Source organism: Triticum aestivum, chromosome 7A (assembly GCF_018294505.1).
Source record: "Triticum aestivum cultivar Chinese Spring chromosome 7A, IWGSC CS RefSeq v2.1, whole genome shotgun sequence".
NCBI lineage: Eukaryota > Viridiplantae > Streptophyta > Magnoliopsida > Poales > Poaceae > Triticum > Triticum aestivum.
In genome coordinates this window covers 4,411,866-4,417,556 of record NC_057812.1, presented here as the reverse complement: position 1 = coordinate 4,417,556, position 5,691 = coordinate 4,411,866, and positions in this window count along the sequence as shown.

Sequence of the window (5,691 nt, the reverse complement as noted above, 5' to 3'; positions counted from 1 at the left end):
AGTTATATAGTTTTGCTCTAGTACTTCACTTATATCTTTTAGAGCACGGTGGTGGATTTGTTTTATTGAAACTATTGATCTCTCATGCTTCACTTAGATTATTTTGAGAGTCTTAAATAGCATGGTAATTTGCTTAAAATCCTAATATGCTAGGTATTCGAGATTAGTAAAATTTTCTTATGAGTGTTTTGAATACTAAGAGAAGTTTGATGCTTCATGATTGTTTTGAGATATGGAGGTAATAATATCAAAGTCATGCTAGTTGAGTAGTTGTGAAATTGAGAAATGCTTGTGTTGAAATTTGCAAGTCCCGTAGCATGCACGTATGGTAAACGTTATGTAACAAATTTGAAACATGAGGTGTTATTTGATTGTCCTCCTTATGAGTGGTTGTCGGGGACGAGCGATGGTCTTTTCCTACCAATCTACCCCACTAGGAGCATGTGAGTAGTGCCGAGGTTTTTGATGACTTGTAGATTTTTGCAATAAGTATGTGAGTTCTTTATGACTAACGTTGAGTCCATGGATTATATGCACTCTCACCCTTCCATCCTTGCTAGCCTCTTCGGTATCGTCCATTGCCCTTTCTCACATTGAGAGTTGGCGCAAACTTTGCCGGTGCATCCAAACCCCGTGATACGATACGCTCTTTCACACATAAACCTCCTTATATCTTCCTCAAAACAGCCACCATACCTACCTGTTATGGCATTTCCATAGCCATTCTGAGATATATTGCCATGCAACTTTCCACCATTCCGTTTATCATGACACATTCATTATTGTCATATTGCTTAGCATGATCATGTAGTTGACATAGTATTTGTGGCAAAGCCACCGTTCATAATTCTTTCATACATGTCACTCTTGGTCCATTGCATATCTCGGTACACCGCCGGAGGCATTCATATAGAGTCATCTTTTGTTCTAGTATCGAGTTGTAATCATTGAGTTGTATATAAATAGAAGTGTGATGATCATCATTTTCTAGAGAATTGTCCCAAGTGAGGAATTATAAAAAAAGGGAGAGAAAGGACATATATAAAAAAAGAAAGGCCAAAAAAATGAGAGAAAAAGAGAGAAGGGACAATGTTACTATCCTTTTCCACACTTGTGCTTCAAAGTAGCACCGTAATATTCATGATAGAGAGTCTCTTATTTTGTCACTTTCATATACTAATGGGAATTTTCATTATAGAACTTGGCTTGTATATTCCAACAATGGGCCTCCTCAAGTTCCCTAGGTCTTCGTGAGCAAGCAAGTTGGATGCACACCCACTTAGTTTCTTTTGTTGAGCTTTCATACATTTATAGCTCTAGTGCATCCATTGCATGGCAATCCCTACTCCTTGCATCAACATCAATCGGTGGGCATCTCCATAGCCCATTGATTAGCTTCGTTGATGTGAGACTTTCTCCTTTTTGTCTTCTCCACATAACCCCCCTCACTATATTCTATTCCACCAATAGTGCTATGTCCATGGCTCGCGCTCATATATTGCGTGAAAGTTTATAGGTTTGAGATTACTAAAGTATGAAACAATTGCTTGGCTTGTCATCGGGGTTGTGCATGATGAGAGCATTCTTGTGTGACGAAAATGGAGCATGACTAAACTATATGATTTTGTAGGGATGGACTTTGTTTGGCCATGTTATTTTGAGAAGACATAATTGCTTTGTTAGTATGCTTGAAGTATTATTATTTTTATGTCAATATGAACTTTTGTCTTGAATCTTTCGGATGTGAATATTCATACCACAATTAAGAAGAATTACATTAAAATTATGCCAAGTAGCACTCCGCATCAAAAATTCTGTTTTTATCATTTACCTACTCGAGGACGAGCAGGAATTAAGCTTGGGGATGCTTGATACGTCTCCAACGTATCTATAATTTTTGATTGCTCCATGCTATATTATCTACTGTTTTGGACATTATTGGGCTTTATTATACACTTTTATATTATTTTTGGGACTAACCTATTAACCGGAGGCTCAGCCCAGAATTGCTGTTTTTTGCCTGTTTTAGGGTTTCGAAGAAAAGGAATATCAAACGGAGTCCAAACGGAATGAAACCTTCGGGAACGTGATTTTCTCATCGAATACAACTTAGGAGACTTGGACCCTACGCCAAGGCACGTAACAGGAGGCCACGAGGTAGGGGGCGCGCCCTACCGTACCAGGCGCGCCCCCCACCCTCGTGGGCCCCCTGTTGCTCCACCGACGTACTTCTTCCTCCTATATATACCCATGATACGTCCATTTTGCATCATGCTTTTATATCGATATTTATTGCATTATGGGCTGTTATTTCACATTATGTCACAATACTTATGGCTATTCTCTCTTATTTTACAAGGTTTACATAAGGAGGGAGAATGCCAGCAGCTGGAATTCTGGGCTGGAAAAGGAGCAAATATTAGACACCTATTCTGCACAACTCCAAAAGTCCTAAAACTCCACGGAATACCTTATAATAAATAATGAAAAATCCTCGCCAAAGATGAAGACCAGGGGGCCCACACCCTTTCCACGAGGGTGGGGGGCGCGCCCCCCTAGGGCGCACCCCCTACCTCGTGGGCCCCCTGGTGGCTCTCCGATGACCATCTTCTCCTATATGAAGTCTTTCGTCGAGAAAAAATAAGAAGCAACCTTTCGGGACGAAACTCCGCTGCCACGAGGCGGAACCTTGGAGGATCCAATCTAGAGCTCCGGCAGAGCTGTTCTGTCAGGGAAACTTTTCTCCCAGAGGGTGAAATCATCGCCATCGTCATCACCAACGCTCCTCTCATCGGGAGAGGGCAATCTCCATCAACATCTTCATCAGCACCATCTCATCTCAAAACCCTAGTTCATCTATTATATCCAATTCTTGTCTCCAAGTCCGGGATTGGTGCTAGTAGGTTGCTAGTAGTGTTAATTACTCCTTGTAGTTGATGCTAGTTGGTTTAATTGGTGGAAGATCATATGTTCAGATCCTTTATGCATATTATTACCCCTCTGATTATGAACATGTTTATGCTTTGTGAGTAGTTACTTTTGTTCCCGAGGACATGGGAGAAGTCTTGCTATTAGTAGTCATGTGAATTTCGTATTCGTTCGATATTTTGATGAGATGTATCTTGTCTAGCCTCTAGTGGTGTTATGTGAACGTCGACTACATAACACTTCACCATTATTTGGGCCTAGAGGAAGGCATTGGGAAGTAATAAGTAGATGATGGGTTGCTAGAGTGACAGAAGCTTAAACCCTAGTTTATGCGTTGCTTCGTAAGGGGCTGATTTGGATCCATATGTTTCATGCTATGGTTAGGTTTACCTTAATACTTTTGTTGTAGTTGCGGATGCTTGCAATAGAGGTTAATCATAAGTGGGATGCCTGTTCAAGTAAGAACAGCACCCAAGCACCGGTCCACCCACATGTCAAATTATCAAAGTACCAAACGCGAATCATATGAACATGATGAAAACTAGCTTGACGATATTCCCATGTGTCCTCGGGAGCGCTTTTCCTTATATAAGATTTTGTCCAGGCTTGTCCTTTGCTACAAAAAGGATTGGGCCACCTTGCTGCACTTTATTTACTTTTGTTACTTGTTGCTCGTTACAAATGATCTTATCACAAAATTATCTGTTACCACTTATGTCAGTACTTGCAGAGAATACCTTGCTGAAAACCGCTTAGCATTTCCTTCTGCTCCTCGTTGGGTTCGACACTCTTACTTATCGAAAGGACTACTATCGGTGTCAAAACCGGCGGATCTCGGGTAGGGGGTCCCGAACTGTGCGTCTAGGCCGGATGGTAACAGGAGGCAGGGGACACGATGTTTTACCCAGGTTCGGGCCCTCTTGATGGAGGTAAAACCCTACGTCCTGCTTGATTAGTATTGATGATATGGGTAGTACAAGAGTATATCTACCACGAGATCGGAGAGGCTAAACCCTAGAAGCTAGCCTATGGTATGATTGTATGTTGTGGTTGTTGTCCTACGGACTAAAACCCTTCGGTTTATATAGACACTGGAGAGGGTTAGGGTTACACAAGGTCGGTTACAAAGGAGGAGATATCCATATCCGTATTGCCTAGCTTGCCTTCCACGCCAGTAGAGTCCCATCCGGACACGAGACGAAGTCTTCAATCTTGTATCTTCATAGTCCAACAGTCCGGCCAAAGGATATAGTCCGGCTGTCTGGAGACCCCCTAATCCAGGACTCTCACAGTAGCCCCTGAACCAGGCTTCAATGACGATGAGTCCGGCACGCAGTATTGTCTTCGGCATTGCAAGGCGGTTTCCTTCTCCGAATACATCACAGAAGAATTTGAATACAAGGATAGTGTCCAACCCTGCAAAATAAGTTCCACATTCCATCGTAGAGAGAATAATATTTTCGCAGATCTAATTTGCTGGCTTGTTTTGGCAGCATGACGTTATGTCATGGCCCGGTGATTATTCGAACCGTTTCCTTTAACCAGCCCCGCACATAACGCGAGGCAGCTTTTCGACACGTCTTGTCAAAGCAGAGATCGTGTCCCTTTATTACGGGATTCTCATCAATACGGGCATGGGTAACCCAACCACGCCATCAATTACGGTGCTTGGGGGATAAGCGAGTTTTACCAGGCAAGTGGGGATGCTTAGCTTCGTCCGCCCATATAAAGGGATAAGGATTCACCTTTCTATCCACGCCTTCTTCCTCCTTCGCTAGTCCGTTTTCGCACACTCGAACTCTAGCGCCCAAGTCCGCTCTTTCCACCTCAACCTTCTCCAACCATGTCCGGAGCGGGAGGCAGGTGGATGGTCTCCTCCGTCACGGAGGGAGACATCACAAAGCTGCGCGGAGCCGGATACTTAGCGCAAACATCGTGCATCGGCTGCCCGCTGCGGGGCAGATCGTCCCTACCCCGGAACCTCACAAGAGGGTAGTTTTCCTTCACCACTTCCTGCGCGGACTAGAGTTTCCCCTCCATCCATTCGTCCGTGGTCTCATGTTCTACTACGGGCTGGACTTTCATGATCTGGCCCCGAACTTCATCCTCAACATTTCGGCGTTCATTGTCGTGTGTGAGGCTTTCCTCCGCATCCGGCCCCACTTCGGCCTGTGGTTAAAGACCTTCAATATCAAGCCGAAGGTAGTACGAGGCCAACAAGAAGAATGCGGCGGAGCCATGGTGGGCAAGATGCCCAACGTCACATGGCTCGAAGGCTCCTTCGTGGAGACAATAAAGGGATGGCAATCGGCGTGGTTCTACATCACCGAGCCGCGCGACGCCAAATGGGCGGCAGCCCCTGAGTTTCGATCTGGATTCCCAACACGGCTCACTTCCTGGAAAGATAAGGGCTTGTCGTGGGGTTCATCGGTGGAGCTGGATGGACTCCAGAAATGTATCCGGAGCATGGCGAGCAAGAAGCTCAAGCTTGTCAACATAGTCCAAGTTATGGTCATCCGCCGGATCCTCCCGTGTCAACAACGGGATTTTACCTTGTGGGAGTTCGACCCGGCCCAGCACCAGACTCTGAGCGAGCTCTTCGATACGACGCACAAGGATGTCTGGAAGGTGCTGTTCAAGGGCGCCGAGGTCCCCCCTTCTCTCACCGAGGACCGCAGACTAAGCGCAAAGCGCCTAGCGCGTTCGGTGAGTTCAATACGTCCCGTAGGACATTTATTTTCCCTAGCTTAATTATGCGCGGGG